The 17,752-nt window shown below is 46.1% G+C and overlaps 1 pseudogene; it reads left to right on the plus strand.

The window, feature by feature from the left end:
- Positions 1–17,752, plus strand: part of LOC119461537 (glutamate receptor ionotropic, kainate 2-like) — a 306,355-nt pseudogene that overhangs the window by 129,966 nt on the left and 158,637 nt on the right.

Consider the following 17,752-nt stretch of genomic DNA (forward strand, 5'->3'; position numbering starts at 1 on the left):
AGACCCCACACCTTTCGCGTCAACCGTGCAGTGCTTTTACAATTAACGCACCGCAGCTCAATTGGTAAAGCCCTGCACGGTTGATGCGACAGGTGTGGGTTCGGCTCCCTCCTCTCGACGGGTTATCTTTTCGTCCATTTTAACATTACCTTCCTTGCCATTTCTGCCCCATTTCAATGAAACATACCAAATCATTTTCCCTGTGTTTGTTCTACTTTAGTTGCCTGCTCCTCCACGGGGTTGTAACTAACATCGCTTATTTGCAGGTAAAAAGTTAAGCGTTAAGGCCGCGTGGATTCGCCGAGATGAATTGGGTGAAGCTCGCAACAAAACAACGCTCACTTATTATTTGTCCTCACCAGATTCTACAGCACGGGCTTGTCTGCGCCGCTGCATTCCGTTCATTCGGGTGTTTTTGTTATCCTTTGTTTCACAGATTTAACAGGATACTGTTGCTCCGAAATGACGCCGTCTGTTTCTCCTCAGCGTAGTGTGTACGGCATGCTCATTGTTGCTCGTACAAGGCCGCCATCAGTTTATCCTGACTGATGTTCCGTGGCAGCAAAGCAGCATTAAAAAAAAAATAGTGGGTTTTCTCATAGCTGGAAACAAGCAAGGCTTTATGCATTGCCGGATCTGAAAGCGATATATCGCATAACTCGAAATCGTTACTACCTTAACTGGGTGGGCAAGAGCGTACTACTTCAGGTCGAACTCTCTGTCTTTCCTATCAATAAAATTTAACTGGGTGGTAATACATTGGCGGGGGAGGGTGAGCAGGGGACAGATTTTCAGAACAACAAATGAATAAAGGAAAAGTACCCGAACACAGTGCTAACTTTCAACAACAATTAGTCGCGTGAAGCGCACAGACGTGGCGTACCATGTGATGTCAACGAGAATGAAACACATAAAGGCAAAGAAAAAAGTAAGGACGAGTCTGCAAGCTACGCAGAAGGGCGTGTATGCCATTCACTCCGAGAAACTACAGTTGCGTACGTCACCCCTCACTGTCCCAATAACCGTCCCCTTTAGTGCGAAGAGGATCAAAACCAGCAAATTCAGAATCGTCTTGTGCGTTACATTATAATCATTGTAAGCACACAAATATGTTGTCATAGCCGTGTTTTAGGACCAGGATGATTGAATCATGCCGACGTTACTCCAGGAACACGCTACGCCAATAAAACTTTCTCGCGCCTGTCTTCGAAGAAGTGTTTCGCATTACTTTATCGCCCATGGTGCTCCAATACGACGACTAAAAATAAGCATTCAAAGAGGCCATGAGTGGACTAATTTGAAAGCGCAGTGATTGCAAAACCGCTTGTGCTAAGAGTTCAAACGTGGAATGTTCTACTGATGCAAGCTCTATTATTAATACACGTGCCCATAGTGCGCGCAAAAAACCGTGAACTTGTACGAAGAGCTTTGTGCCTGGCTAACGCATGTATTCTAACGTTAGACCTAAAAGTCAGTCGTCCTCAAAAAGCGTCCTGAAGTAAAGTCGATGCAGTTCCAAATATATCCTATTCAAACAGAACCTGGTTTGCTACATGTAAGACTGCGCCAAGCCGAGGATTAGAGGAGGTTTATGTAAGCGTAAAATTTCAATATTAATGGCTACAAGAGCTCCATGGTTAACAAACGGGTACTTAAATGCGAGATGGCTGTATGGCAAACAGACATTGCTGATATTGGGTGGAATTGCTAGATTTACGAAAAACCTATTATCATTGCTTTGCAAAAGGCAGCTGCATTTAGCTCCGCATCAAGCCTTACCGATCCTTTGAATCAGCGCCTGGTTAGTAAAAGTGTGCCGTCGCGCAATTATGCCATAGTACGAAGACAGAACACGTGGATTTCACCATATGAAATAATTGGAAGAACACGGTCAAGAACAGTATAATGAAATCTCGATCAGCTTCCCGAGTGAATTTCGTGCCTAAGCATTCGTTACGAAAACGCAGGCATGTCAAGCAATATTTGCACTACTAGTAGCTCCTTACTAAGATAGTGTACAAGCGGTATAGTAAGTATAATTTTTACATCATATTATTTAGCTCATTCTGTAAAATAAAATGTGCCACAAGAATTGCGCAACGCAGTTCTAACGTACCTCCCTAATTAACCCTACCAAAGCACGCAAGCGCATTAGGTATTTCTCTCTCTCATTCTTTTTTGCTGAATGCGCGATATCTGCATCTCAAACACAGTGCTCGTCATATATTGCCAGATATATAGCCGGTCGAGAAGCCTACTGAAGTACTCTGCAAATTAAATTTCCGCACCACGTTCACTTAAAAGCTACAGTTACCGCCTAGGGCGAAAACAGAACACGCTTCGGTCATGAAATCGACTCGGGCCAGGCACGTATAATTGCGACCGAAAGAAGTCATACACCACGTTTGCATCTTGTATCTATGTTCATCCAGACTACTGTGCAGGCTCTTAACCGCAGTGACGGCAGCCTTCCCCACTTGTAGTCGCGATGCCACCTCTTAAAACCTACAAAATCTTCTGCTATTAAGCATCGTTCTCTGTGATAGAGGCTCCCGTGTGGGAGTCGAAACATATTGCACTTTTTCTCTAAATATTTTTGTTTCGGGTCAGCGTTCTCTCTTTTTTCATCCTTTTTCAGCGAGGGCGCCAATCGGCATGAATGTTATATTTGGGAACGCAACCAATTGATCTTTTACTTGACGATTCCGTTGGAATGATGCTTAGAAGTTCTTGAGGCGCATAAACCACACGCCACAGTCTGAGGTGCTATAACACCGGCAAACATATACCACACAGCGGCTCAGTTCGATAAAATCCCTGGAACTAAAGACCATTAACGTGTAGTTGGCCTGACTTTCTCTCTTTTTGGCAAGGACACTCACACAACACAAAAAAGTTTGTCGCATGTCGTGGTTCAATAAAGTCTCTGAAGAGTTTGCTAGCTCTGCTAGCACTGCGCGGTCGACATGTCCAAGATATTTTGGTAATTTATAAATATGTAAAATGTAAGTAACACCAACCGCCTATCGGTGAACTCTGCTGAGGGTTCGCTATACAACTCGTATTTTTTTGGCAGTGCTCTACATTACACCGCAACATGGCCGCTTCCATCGGTTCGGCCCAAAGGCTCGGACTGGAACACATGATCCCGAAAATCATCAATCCCGAATGAGCCACTCGGTCGTCAGTATTGATGGTCAGTACATATCCCACTTTCATATTACGGAGTGGTATTTAGAAGCGAGAAAAAAAAAACACGGACACGAGAAGAAACGAAGACAAGCGCTCCAATATCTAGCGCTTGACACCGTCTTCGTTTCTTCTCGTGTCCGTGTTTATTTGTGCTTCCAAATACCATTCCATGATGACAGACCAACAAGCCCATATCGCCACCCTTGTCGATTTCATATTACGGCCGCAAGAAGAAGTGGCGGACGAGGCCTTACAACAGTAACGATGCCATGGGTACACGGTAACGAAACCAATTCCAATTGCGACATCGTCATTAGCGAAATGGTTAGTATCGCATGACTTTTGCGGATCAAATGATAGCTTATATCGAGAGAGGTCGGCCGCTAAAGGTAACTGTAACTATTATAGCTGTAACTATTAGCTGCACTTCTCTTTCTCACTTCTCACCTGTCTCACCCTCTATCGCCTTTTACATATTTCCCCTTAGTTTGGAGGATCAACTAAGAAACAATGACCAACTGTCTCACGCCCTGACATTTTGTAAATACGAAACGTTCCTCTAAGACGTCGTCAAATGGCTTTTATTCATATTCCGTCTGCTACGGGTCTTTAAATCAATGCATCAAGTGCGTTTTCCGCACGGTCTCTCACTCAGTATACATCACGGTGTAAGAAGAACAGGTGATCCGATGACACGGCGACCGCTGCTGCGCAACGCGTCTCACTAATGGTGGAGTTTCACGTCTGCACCGCTGCACGGCAGCACACATTAGGAGGCTGAAAAAGCGGGAAATTCGAACGTGTAAATAATTGTAACTGTACGTAAAGCGCGTTTAACATAATTAACACAATTTTTTACTGTTTCTTTGTGCCACTATACTAATTTAAATCCCTCAGGCGCCGAAACAGACGATAATGTCTCCGGCATTGCGGCCGTGTCGCTGGATCTAGCAGACGGCGTTTGGCAATGCCTGGAAGCAGTCGCAGAAAAGAGGTGCGGGCAGACGATAAGTTATCTTTTCTTAATATTTTGCAGCGTTTGCTGTACCGTTGAGCAATCAGTCAACCTTGTTCCCGGTAAGCGCTTAATAAAGTGTTCCCGTGGTATGCACAATGGAAAAGGACGAATCCCTTTAATCGCAAGAAAGGGAAGAAGAGAGATTTGCCGTTTGAGCCGCGACGTTGCCTGGCGGAGACGGATCTAGCCTGACTATAGCCTGACTATAGGCAAGAAGTGTTTCGTTCCAAACTGCAAGAGTGGATATGACTCGTGCAAAGACAAAGTATGTATGTTCAGTGTCCCTAAAGGGACGAGTCGACTGCAAGCATGGCGGGATGCCATACAACGTGAAGACCGAGTCCTGCGACCAGGGGACTACGTGTGAGAAAAGCACTTCGACCCAATGTACGTGTCAAAAACATGGATGGCAATGCACAACGGAGTTGTTTTAGCCAGCCCGACCCGCAGAGCTTATCTAGCTAGAGATGCTGTGCCGACTTATTTTCCGGCTACTTCACACTACACTTTCAAAGAACTGTGAATCATGAGTTACTGGAGCTAGCAACTGACGTACCGATAGAAGATGGCCAGAACCAGAATAGCGAAGCCAACACAGAACAGACTCCAGCTGACGGCAAGCGCAAATCAAAACCTGAAGGCAGTGAACTGCAAGAACCGCAGGCGAAAGTATATGTGATGCAAGAGACAAGAGCTCAAGAGACGTCTCGTGTCGACAAGGAAACGTTAACCATAGCAGCTCAGCAGTCTACAAGACCTCACAAAATTCATGACTTCAGTGCAGCATCACATGAAGCTAACACCGACAGCATCAACTTCAACACGCTCTTTGAAAATCCGTCTCACCAGGAATAATGTCACAGCTCGGTTTGTATATTCTACATCGATGGACTTCCTTTCTGTTGGTTTGCAAGTTGCTTTCATTTGTTTTTCTGCTGCCTCGTAATTTTGAATAAAAAAAGCAAGAAAAGCGATCGGCGTCTTCTATCATGAATATTTTATTAAGGAGCATGCGTATAAGGATATACGCATGCAAGGTGCCGCATGCTTCATAAAAAACAAACAGCCTTTAAATAGGTGCTTTATGGACCCAATACTATGCACGGAGCCTGTATGGGAAGCGCGCAAACTAAATTTTCGTTTGAGTCTACAGAACAATGATAACACAGTTCACCGCATTACGCGAAAGCGCTTATATATACATTCAGGAGGACATTGTACACGGTACTCCCCTACGCACTGTTTTCGCATGAGAAATGAAAACGGGATCGCAGCGTATAGTGACGACAGACAGCAACTCGTCATCGAAACGTAACTTGCAAAATGAATTGTCAGCTGCTCCAACAAAAATGCGGACTGTTAGCGCCGCTTTGAGCGAATATATGCTTTTGATTTAAAAATGCGGCAAGCCTAGCGACACTCTCAAATAACTCTTTAAGCTTTCGGGAAATTACGATGATAACCTCAGTATGAGAGCGTTAACACTAACAGGCGCTCTGAAAAACGCAGGCTGAAACAGCTGAAACGCGCGCGCTCAGGGTATGTTTGCCCCCGGCCCCCATACCCCCGACGCCCAGCCTCCTAGTCGCGTGCTCCACCTAGCGGCATCCCAACATTAGTGAGACACGCCGCGCGCTTCCGTCGGATCACCTGTTCTTCTTACATCGTGGTATACATGCTGTTTTTCTCTTAGCTGCGCTAAATTTGTTTAAATCGACTGCGGCAGATGGTCGCAAGTCAATCTACTGATTTAAATTGCTCGGTGCGGCGGGCATTACTTCTACGACAAACCAAAATACTCCGTTTAATATTTAACATAAGCACACTAATTAACAAATTACAATAATTATTTACGGGAAGTACAGCAATTTACAAGTCGTTCGCAAAGCGTGTGCACTTCCAACGAATTCTCAGGCACACAAGAGTTTCGAGATATTATTTTGAAAATGCGCGATGGCCCAGCTTTTCAGTTAATCTTGGGCTTCAATGCGCAAAACAACACTTTGCTCAAGAAACTAGGAGGAACACGAGGGATTTTTACTTCTAGTTTGACGGCGCATATCTCCAAACCAGTGCCATCCTCATAATTCGTTCGTAGTCGATATGCCTTACAATTTCACTATCTGACAGTTCTTAAATTGTAATATCTGCTGTTTATTATTTCTCAAAAACTTAATGAGTGAAATTTCTTACTTTGGTAATTATGAGTTTGATTGATCGTGGAAGTAATATCTGCCTCCCCGAGTAATTTACTTCGAAGGTTATAATTGCGCTACCCGCTACAGGTGATTTTTTTTTTAATTTGCTGCAGCCTAAAAAAAAAGCCTACATAAGTTATTCAGTGGAACGCCTTCGGCGAACCATCTAAACAATCTTTGAGCGGATATAGAATGTCACCTGTAAGGGCGAAAGAAAAAGAAAATTGGGGTAGCTTACACTATAGTGGCGCAAAGCTAAAGACACAGCGGGGCTGAGCGGTTCCTAGCTGGTCCTGGCTATACGAAGTGATGCTAAGCTATACAAAGTGTAGAAGTATTTCCTCGTGGCCCGTGGCCTCGGGGAACGCCTCGCGAAGCACTTGCAGCCGAGCACACGTAGGGGAAGTGGGGCGAAAGCTATGCACAGTGTACGGGCGGCGCGCTGCAGACGACATGCCGGGATGACGTTACCGCGTATGCGGCGTAGCGCGCACCTGGTGGAAGCTCGGCTGAGCTGCAGCCAGAGGCGCCTGCTGCAGTCATGGACACCGTGAGCGTTCGGCGCTAATGCGGGGACTCTAGTACACTCTAGCGGGGACGCGGAGAAGCGCGCATGGCGTCGGCAACAGCTCTGCGCGTTGACTCGTTGGTGCTGCTACAATTTGTTTCTCTCTCTCTCTCTCATTTTCTCTTTCTCTCTCCCGAGCATTGCGCGCGACAATGCGCGAGGTGGTTGCTAGGCAACGCGGTGGCAGGCGGCACACATTACGGCCGGCTTAAACAGCTCTGCTGTTAAAAGTGACAGCAGTTTCGCCCGAAAAGCGAAACATCGTTTGCGATAGAAAATTATTATATGGCTATATGAAGTCCCCAAATGCATGGCGCATCGGCACATGCGAACGCTGAGAAACGCGTCATACGGCAACCCTGCACCTCTCTCACGCTTCTGTCTTGTTTCTTGACACGCTGCGCCACCTATGGGCGCTACTGAGAAGTCCGCGCGTGGCCTCGGAGAGGAGAAACGTTTCGCGGCGGTGCCTGCTGACGCTCAGAATCGTTTCCCTCAGCTTGCCGCACAACCAACATGCTCAGTGACCTAAGTTAGGGAGTTTCACTGAAGAGCGTCACATACCTAGTTCACTTGTGACGCAGCCTGCTAATGCACCGAGCTGCTTTCCTTGAGTAACTTTTGTGACGTGGGTTTCATTCTGCTCAACATCGGATGAATTTACGGCATACCTTCATCATTGTAGAGCTGCACATTCCAGTGGCACATACCTAGTTACCCAAGTTGCCGTTTAAGACGTTCATTGAAGAGGGGCACGCAACTACTGGCACCAAGCCAGTGACCCAAGTTGGCATCAAAGAGGATCACTGAATACCAGCACAGACCGAGTGGCACATACCTGGTGCCGCATCTACAGGTACCCATGCCGGCGTGAAAAAGGTTCGTTTCGTTGAATAGCGGCACATATGTACACATAGCCACATAATCAGTGACCCAAATTGGACTGACGGTTGGCTTCGTTCCCTGTTTCACCAGGATGGGCGCCCGATGCGCTACCCATTCAACCACGGATTACCCAGTAACCCAGGTTGGCGAGAAAACGGTTAGGTACAAACAAATATATATAGATAGCCCTCGGAATGTGTCGGAAGTACCCTAATAATGCATTAAAGAAGTATTCACTTCTTACATTCTCAAAAAAAAAAAAGAAATTTTGTATATTTGTGCCTGTTGTTCGAAAAAGTCACGCACCCGTGTGCCCATTTATCTGCAACTCTATAGTTGAGTTCTTTCTTTCACCCTTGGTCACGCATGTGGTACCCAAGAGATTTATGATTCACCACAGCAGTGATTTGGTTTAAAACGCATCACACGCGTAGTCAAACGATATTGCATCAACCGCCACCTCAGTTTTTAGCGCAAGAGCAGACAGTGTCGCGTGGCATGGTTGTCTCTTCCGAAGCGGTGCTTCTGCATGATATGGTTTGTCAGTGCATCGCTGAGACGGAGGTTGTGCCGAAGACTCTCGTTCTGAATCACGCCGTCCTAACATTGCCATTCAGTTGCCTGCGCCATTAACACGGCCTTTTCCTTCGGCGTCCAAGTGAGAATATAAACGCAATTAGCATTCTTAAAATATTTCAGGAACTTTCCGGTATGTTGTTGTGGTTTTATGTATCTAAGCATTTTACCGCCAACTTATGTCGCTGGTTACTCCATGGTCTAATGGGTAAATCATCGGTATGTTGTGCTGAGGGAACCATTTTCGAAATAAAATAGGATCCTTAGTATGAGACACTGGATTTGGGCTGCTCTTCAGCGAACCTCTTTCAAGCCAACTTGGGTCAATTTGTATGCGCCACTCATCAGTAAAATTCTTTGAGGCCAATTGTGATCACAGTGTATGTGCAGCTGGAAATGTGCCTGTCTTAATTGACAAAAAAATTCTTAAACATTTGTCTGGTGCTCGGCACAATCAAACACAAGTCATATACATTCACACAATCTTGTCTGAATATGTCCTCGTACATTACCCGCACTTAGAGTTCGAGGTGGCATCGCCAGATGGCACAGCGTGCCCAGTGGGATTAGAGTTACTGTATATGCTCCCTACGGGAGCAGAGTTGCGCGTAGGTCCGCCATCTTGCCTGGCAAGCAACCAAACCTATGTGGTGAAGCCGAACTCCGTTTTTGCAGGCGACATGCCTACCGTGTCGTCGGTCGACCATGGGCGCTTTTCCATCGCGTCTGGACCGCTTTTCCGTCTAATAGCAAACAAAGCGCATGGAAACAGCTCACTAGATAAAATAGTCAAGAAGAAAAAAGGCACTGCTGATTTTTAACTGCGTGGCGTGAGATGGAGCGCGAATAATATTAGTTGTTTTTTGGACTTGTGCGTTTACCTGTGCACCTTCTCGGAACTTTCCGCTTTCCGAGCGATTGGTGCAGTTGGGAGCAGAGCACCCGGTCAATTAGAGAAGTTTAGCTTGTCCGGTTATCGGGTAAACGCAGGCGGATCATAGAATAAAGAACCAGGCTGGACCGAGCGTTGGGGCCTGTTGGCGGAACCGTAAACGTGAGCGGCCTGTATGGTGCTGCCATCTGGTGGCGCAGATGCGCAAACAGACAAAAACAGCTAATACGGCAGTAACCAAGTGTATTTTACTTCGCTGCTGGCGTAAGTTTTCGGCAGAAACACGATTACGCCACTGCCGAAAATTTACACCAGCAGCGAAGTAGAAATCACTTGGTTAATGCAATATTAGCTGTTTTTGTCTGATTACGGTGGAATTTCGATGGAACTACGATTGAACACCTGTGAGATCTGCTGCGCATGTTGTGTTGTTCCTCAGCTGACCCGCACGTAACAGCGAACGCCAAGATCGACCAGATTCGCTTTGAACTTGGCTAGCGTTAACTTGCGTCAATCCAGTTCGCTGCAGCGGCGGCGTCGGGAAATACAAGAAACTGGCCGGAGCATCAGCTTCTCCTCAGTGCACGGTTGCTTGGAAACCACGTGATGGCGTTCGGCCAATGGAGGCACGATCGGCGTTCATAAATCAGACGCGCAACTCTGCTACCTTTGGTAGCATGTACAGTAACTCTAAGTGGGATGCATGACAGAGGAGGCTGAATCCATACAAGCCTCGTTCGGCGTAGGCAATATGTGGTGTGTCTTCAATGCTAGTCTCATTAACGTGAATATGCATTGTCAGATGGGTTCTGCCTTAGCCCTTTTTAATGCGTCACCGTTCTTACGCTACCTCACGCACTTTCCGGCGGTTATCTATATATTTATGTTTGCGTGTATGTTTTCATCTATGCATCCAACCGTTTTCCCGTCTTCGACCACTGACCACTGGGTAGTCAGCGGTCGAACGGTTAGCGCATCGGGTTGCTGTGCTAAGGTAACAAGGTTTGAAACCAACTCCTTGGACCAACTTGGCTCACTGAGTATGTGGCAATGTGTACATTCGTACCGCTCTTGAACGAACCTCTAGTAAGCCGACGTGGGTCAGTATAGACGCAGGAATGGGTAGGCCCCGCCGTTTGATGAAACTCTTTTTGAGTCCGACTTGGAGTACTGGGTATGTGCCATTCAGTCTGTGCTGGTGTCCAATGAGCATCTTTGACGACAAATTGGTTGAGTGGGTATGTATCAGTACGTGTGTGCCGCTCTTCAGTGAACGTCTTCGATGCCAACTTGGGCAACTAATTATGCGTCACTAGGAATATGCCCATCTTCAATCACAACAAACATCCCTTAAGTTTCTCCGATGTTGAACGGAATTGAACCCACATCACGAGGGTGCCTCGAGGAAATCAACTCGATGCGTTAGCAGGCTGCACCACAAATGCATTGGGTATTTGCCACTTTTCAATGAATGCCTTTCACGCCAGCGCTTTAGCGAGCTGCGCCAGGAGTGTACAGGGTATGTGCCGCTGTTCAATGAACTTCTCGCCAACTTGGATCGCTGATTATGCGGCACGGAGCGTGCGGCAAGCCAGGTACCCATTAGCAGTGTTCGAAGCCACCGGCCGACCACGCTTCTAGTCTCAGAGGCCACGCACGGACTTCTCGGCAGTGCCACCAGATGCCGCAGCGTGTCCAGAAAGAAGCGCGAGAGAGGAGCCCGGTTTCTGCATGACGCGTTTGATCAGCGTCCGCACGCACCGGCGCCCCACGCATTTCGGAGACCACGCGCAAGCTTCGCGGCATCGGCGCTAGATGGCACCGAGTGTTCTTGGAGAAGCACGTAACTCGTTCCGACGGTAGCCGTTTCGTTGTGTAGCTATATTGATTCAATGCTTACGCATTACCCTCGACTGAATGGGTTCTGCCGCAATGTTATTTTACTTGAGAATTCGTCATTGCACGGTTTACAATGCAAAACAACACGGACAGTGCGCATCTGTAGTAAAAGACATGATCTAATGTGCGACTCTCAATTTGATGGCACCCTAGTTGCAAGTACCGCATAAAGCTCTCTCAATGCAGTACACAGGTGTGCGGGAAGGGACCACCACCAGCCAAAAGTATAATTTGATGCTAAGCTGAGTGATTGCACAGCTGCCGAAGGGAAAATTTGTGTGCGCTCCACGCTCATCTGTTTCCTTTAACAGTGAAATGCACTGTACATTGGCCGCAACAACACATCTGCACACACGACGTAACAAGCTGTTTCAACTACTTCTCACCACTACACGCCGAGTTTCTACCTTTCCGAGCATCAGTGTCTTCGGATTACTTAGTTCCCCAATCGCCCAATCATGGCAGCACGTGCCTCTCTCCAGTAAACTCACTCAAGGCGTTTATGGAGTCAGGAAGACAAGCTGAAAAACCTATTTTTTTTTCAGATATTTTCGATGCTGTGCATTCTTTAAACGCAGCAATTTCTTCGTATGAAAGACTCACAGCTTGCACCCCAAAAGTATTTTCGTACCGTTGAGTAAAGTACTCAAACAATGTACATTTTAAACACCAACCACGCCCTTTAACCTTGAAGCTCGCAGTTTTGTATGCAATTTTATTTTCTATTTATGGGCACCGCCATCTGTCAGGCGGAAATTTTCTCTGTTTTCTGCACAGTGACGTCAAATTAACACTGTCATGAAACATAGAACACAACTCTACAACCGCTTTCAAGCATTTGGGGCATTGATCGTTGTACCTTGCAAATGGTAGTTACAAGGTGGCTTTAGTTACACGTGCGTAGAAGCTTTGCGTATGTGAGCATGAAAATTCGTCGTGCGTCACGCACCATAAGACAGGAACAGATATAGCCGTACGCGAAAGTTTCTGTGTGTAGCTCTGACGAACGTACAATGATTGATTCCGCATAGTTGTCCTGTAATTGCTCGTGCATATACAAAGGAAAAGTACTTGTACATGCTCATATGCGCTCTCTATTGGTAGATGTGAAGGCGACCACAGCTAGTATTATTTGCTTTGGTGCTAGTTGGGGCTTTTCAAATAATAAAGAATTTAGCACTAAAATCAAGTATGTAAGTTATGCACAATGTTACTAGACAAGGTCAACAGTGAGAGGATAGAAACCCGCTGGTTTCCTGCACATCTGGGGGTGGTGGACGGAATTCGGAGAAACCTCAATGAGGCGGCAAATGAAGCAGCACGAGGACTTCCTAGCCGTGCTCTTCAGGACCGAGCAACTTACACTTCACCCGGGGAACACAGAGATCGATTATTAACATATAATGAAATCACGAAGCATTATTATTTAAGCAGACGGGAATACCCAATGCCACACGGTAAGCTTTGCAGAGCCCAAGCGGTCACATTACGTTTGCTACAGACAAGGACATACCCAAGTCCAGATTTTATTAACAGGATCTATCCGGAGAGGGAAATTCCAACCAATTGTAATAAGTGCAATGGCATCATTACTCTTGACCACATGCTTTGGCAGTGCCCCGCGATCTTCACTGACCGTGACAAGGAACAAGAATGGTGGCGGTAAATGCTACACAGTTAATCACTCTCTGGCCAATTACGGGCAGTCCAGAAGGCCCACGATGTGGCTGAAGGCCTCGGCCTGACAGTTACAACGTGGGAGCGGCCCGCGTCAAGCTAGGGTTGACCTTGAGGACTCAATAAAGTTCTTCATGCCATACCTTACCATACCAAAATCAAGCTCACAAGGAGAGGATGACATCAAGACAGGAAAGCGCTCGTCCTGTCCTTATATACTCCACTCTATGTGATGTTTCTGACGCTAAATTCATTATTTTACCACACCTAAGAATGTCCATGCCGTAAGTTTGACTGCCCACCCATCGGTCCATGTGTATTTATGTGCGGTCGGTTGTGTAGCGGTAGACCTATCGTAAGCACATAACTTTAGCACGCTGCGCATGGGCATTTACTGTGCAAGGTCTTTGCATAGGCAATGCTTCTCCGATTATGAAACTGAGCGCCAGATGGCGGCACTGTATTCTTGCAAAAGTCATATTATTCACTGAAGTTTCTCCAAAAGATCAGTTATGGGCTATAAAACTACGGAATATATCATTTGTAGCGACAGCTACATTACGCCAGGTATACGCCTCTTCGCCGTCGCCACACTTTGAGCCATGGCCGCACTGTGACGTCACACCACGGCCCTCGATTCTTCATCAACTCGGCGCGTCGCGGTCGCCGCGCGACCACCGCTCGTGCCGTTGGGCGCTGTCTGCGCCCTCTGTGTGACATCACACCACGGGCCTCGATTCTCCAGCGACTCGGCTCGTCGCTGTCGCTGCGCGGCCACCACTCCTGCAGGCGAGCGTCCGCCGTTGCCTGGCAACCGCCACGCTGGCACGCTCGCCGCGCCCTTTATGTGACGTCGCACCACGAGCCTCGATTCTCCAGCAACTCGCCCCGTCTCGGTCGCCGCGCGGCCACCGCTCCTGACGTTGGGCGCTCGCTGCGCCCTGTGTATACGACGTTACACCCCGCTCTCCGCAGCTGTGATAACCGGGTAGTGAACTGGACTATAGAAGGGGAGAGTTCGCGTCGTCGCAGCCATAGTTGAGGCCGCAGTATGGATGGTGAGAAGTCGGCCAGCCTGAAGAATGCCAGGGATCGCCGTAAAAATGAAGAGGAGACAGTGCGCTGAAGAGACTCAAGAGGAGCGTGCCGAACGGTTCGCCAAACGCCGTGAAAGCGATGCCGCTAGACAGGCTCGCTTAGCCTCTAGACCACTAAGTTTAATAACAACATGTCTAACTACAAGCGAAGCCTAAGCACAGCCGGGGGTGTGTAGCTATCGCTACTCGACTAGGTTTAACCAGAGCTAAACCACAGCCAATTTTCAAGTGTGGCTGCTCGTGCGAAGCTTTGACCTGTATTTCCACAAACGGTTTTACAGGATCAGTATACTTCCGGGTCTGTCTATAATACCCTTAGACAGTTGATCCAGTGGGAATGGCCACAAACATTGACAAATTAATTATGCGGAAGCCCGCAGGGAGGATAAACGTTCATGAAACGAAAAATTGCCATCCACAAGACTGTAGCACGGTGTTAGAAAGGAAACCCATACGTAAAAAAAAAAGAAGCGCGTAATGTAAAGAAACCCGCACGGATTCCCTTTGTTGCTTCGTGCTCCGGTCGGGCGGATGAATTAATTTTTCTTTAATGAACCAGGAACATTGCGGCTCTTCCAAACGATTTGTCTTACTATTGACTCTTGGTCGTGCTTGTTAAAAACGCATATGCGCTATATAAGCTTTCAGAAATGAACCAGCTAAACTTTATGGATGTCGAGTATGTCTTCGCCGTGACACTATAATCATTAATCACGAAATCTCTTGATGACCAGCGAATAATAGTTTACACTTTCTAAATCAGTATTCGGTGGTGCCGTAAAAAGCCTGTCTGTCCGCTTCTATCAACAGCAGTTCTTATTTCCGACTAGGAAATGCTCTGAAATGCAGGTAAACATAAGCATTCATCTAGGCATCAGTGGAAAAAGCATAAAACAAATGTTGAAAAAAATAAAACAAAAAAGGAAGCGTAATTTTGGGCAACACCAAGAAATTCAAGACACCGCAATCGACACATGTATTGACACTTTACTTATTCTGTTTTACAATTTTCCTAGCTTTTCTTAAGCACAAGCACACAAGCATTTGAGTGATTGTTCTGTGCTTCATGATTTTGTCTTTTTAAATGCATATATTCATACTTTCTATATTTCAGGCATCGGAAATCGGAATGATGACCGAATATTACAACTACATCATCACTTCCCTGGTAAGTCTTTGTCTCTTGAAATCGTAATTGAAATATTTAAATGAATAACGGTAACTTTACTGCTATTGCCGATTTCGTAGCTTTTGTCAAGCTCCGCCTCCGACGTTCATTATTTCAACATAATCGCTAATTTGATAAAAACAGCAAAACAACACTTTTGAGGAAGAACTCAAATTTTCACATACATTTATATTATTTATTAGCTTTGTGCGGTTCAAATGCAAGGTAAGAGGTCACATTCAAATTTTTTTGCTTGCCGTAAGTACTACGCCTAATATAGAAAGGCTTGCCGCCCCATGGTTCTAAATCAGCAAGACGGGAGACCTTGTGCACTGCACAAGATCTTGGTGCAATGATCTCGCACATAAAAGCTCCAGAAGGTCACAAAAGCGCTCGTGCGACTCCTGAAGGCAACCGGACTGAATAATCTTCCATGACTCGGAGCTGAACGTTTTCATTACTTCGGTGACTCCTGTGCAAATCAAAACTTGATGTTCAACAAAATTAGACGGGCTGACACCGACACAAGAGGGAGGAAACGGACGACACAAACGCTAGTGTTTGTGTTCTGTTGCCCATTTTTCTTTTCTGGTGTCCGTGTCTGCTCGCCTAACTATTTCGAACGTTAATCCCTACCATCTAGTTAATTATGTGTCGTTCTAAAACTAACACTTGACTTTCTCTCCTTCACCTGACCTTTTCTTTCCCTGATCCCTTCCGTCAGTGCAGGGTAGTCAATCAGGCTCAGTTGTGGTTATTCTCCCTGCGTTTATTCTTTTCTCTGTGTCAGGCGCAAGAAACATCTGCCCTTCACAGTTTTCGTGCTCGTGGTACTGTTGACTGCGGCGCGCCTAATGCATCATATGATCTTTTTATTGTAAACGCAGTCAAATATTCCCTATGTTGGCTGTAGGTTTCACGCCAGAGGAAACCATATTAGCGTACACGGCAAGCGTGAGCTTACACGCGTGGCGGCACTTCTCGATACTTTATGTGGTGGCACATTTTTGAACACCTTACGATGCGCGAACAGCCGGTTATACAAGGAAAATCTATTCTCGCAGATGAAAATGCAGCCAAAATCAACGCTCGATGCGTCAGAAATCTTCTTCTTCCTGGGGTTTTACGTGCCAAAACCAGTTCTGATTTTGAAGCGCGCCGTAGTGGAGGGCTCTGGAGTAATTTTGACCAGCTCTTCGCGTTGCTTATGAGCGCTGCTGTTCACTATTCAGAGAAAGCAGCTGAGTCCACTCGCAGATCCAGAGAGAGAGAGAGAGAGATAAATAGAAGAGAGGAAACGCGGATCCATAATTATCTAGAGTCACATGTTCTGGAAGAATGCGCGCACACAACGCAAGGCGGTCACGTTCAATTGAAAAAAAAAACATATAAAAAATAAACGTTGCATTAAGCTGCTCACATGCGCAAAAAAATCGTAATCACATCGTACGGCTTGTTTAGTTAGTTTCAATAGAAACTTCCTCATTTATTACAAAGATGGCATCGACATCAGCCCTATGCACCACATTCTTTTATTTTTATTTTTCTATATATCTCAATATTCCCCGAATATAATAGCAAGCGGAGGACACTGCTTTATATTGGTTGAAAAGGAGTAATTGAAACTTCTCAAAACTTATGCAAGTTGAGGAATTCACGGAATGGCATGGCGGGCGTGCCAAACAAGGACAGAGGTTGAATCACAGGGACGACGCTTCATACTTGCTCGTACGATATCACGTTACAAGAAACACCGACACGAAACACTAACAGACGGTTAAAAGACGGATTCGTGTCTGTGCTTCTTGTAATGTGCTAGCACATGAGTAAGTATGAAGAGCCACTAACCAGCTCCTTTCATAGCCCGCTTGAAGCGCGACACGCAAGGCGCCAATCTATTAACTGAAACCTTGACTGGTGGAACATCGTCCGATCTTTCGATGCAGTGTCATGATTGGAAGTGTACTTTTTAATTAACAGACAGTAAGGTTATGTTCATATAAATAAATAAAGTGCGGCGTATGGTCGAAGTGTGGCGCATAATTAATAGCGGCAGCGCGTACCTAAGCCAGCCCTGAATTGTCCTCCAGTAAAAGGAACTAGCATGCGTGAATCATTTACTTTCGTGAGTGTCCACGTGTGCTCCCGATGCACGTGTTGTAGGTGCTTTACTTTAAGCATACGCAAGTACATTCGGTGTCATATTTGTCGACACGTTGCGACGTTGCCGTTGATAACCAGTTTTTGTGTTCTCCTTATCGTTCTACTTGCGTTCACGTTTTACACGCGAACGCAAGTTTTACTGAAGAATTCCGCATGCAATTTCAATATTTCCATGCATATCCCGTGCTCTTTCTGTGTCATTCCTACGGAATCATTGCCAAATATATTCCATGTAATTTCCAGAGGAACCCCACGTAAAACAAATGCAAATGCAACATGAACTTTACGAAACGTGCTCTAGTGAGCGATCATGCCAGTTCATTGGAGAGCTTCACAAGACGAAGCTTCGGCCAGACAAATCTTTACTTTCTTAATGAATTATACGTGACACGCACACGTGCATTTATGGAAAAATCACT

This window comes from Dermacentor silvarum, chromosome 8, assembly GCF_013339745.2.
Source record: "Dermacentor silvarum isolate Dsil-2018 chromosome 8, BIME_Dsil_1.4, whole genome shotgun sequence".
Lineage (NCBI taxonomy): Eukaryota > Metazoa > Arthropoda > Arachnida > Ixodida > Ixodidae > Dermacentor > Dermacentor silvarum.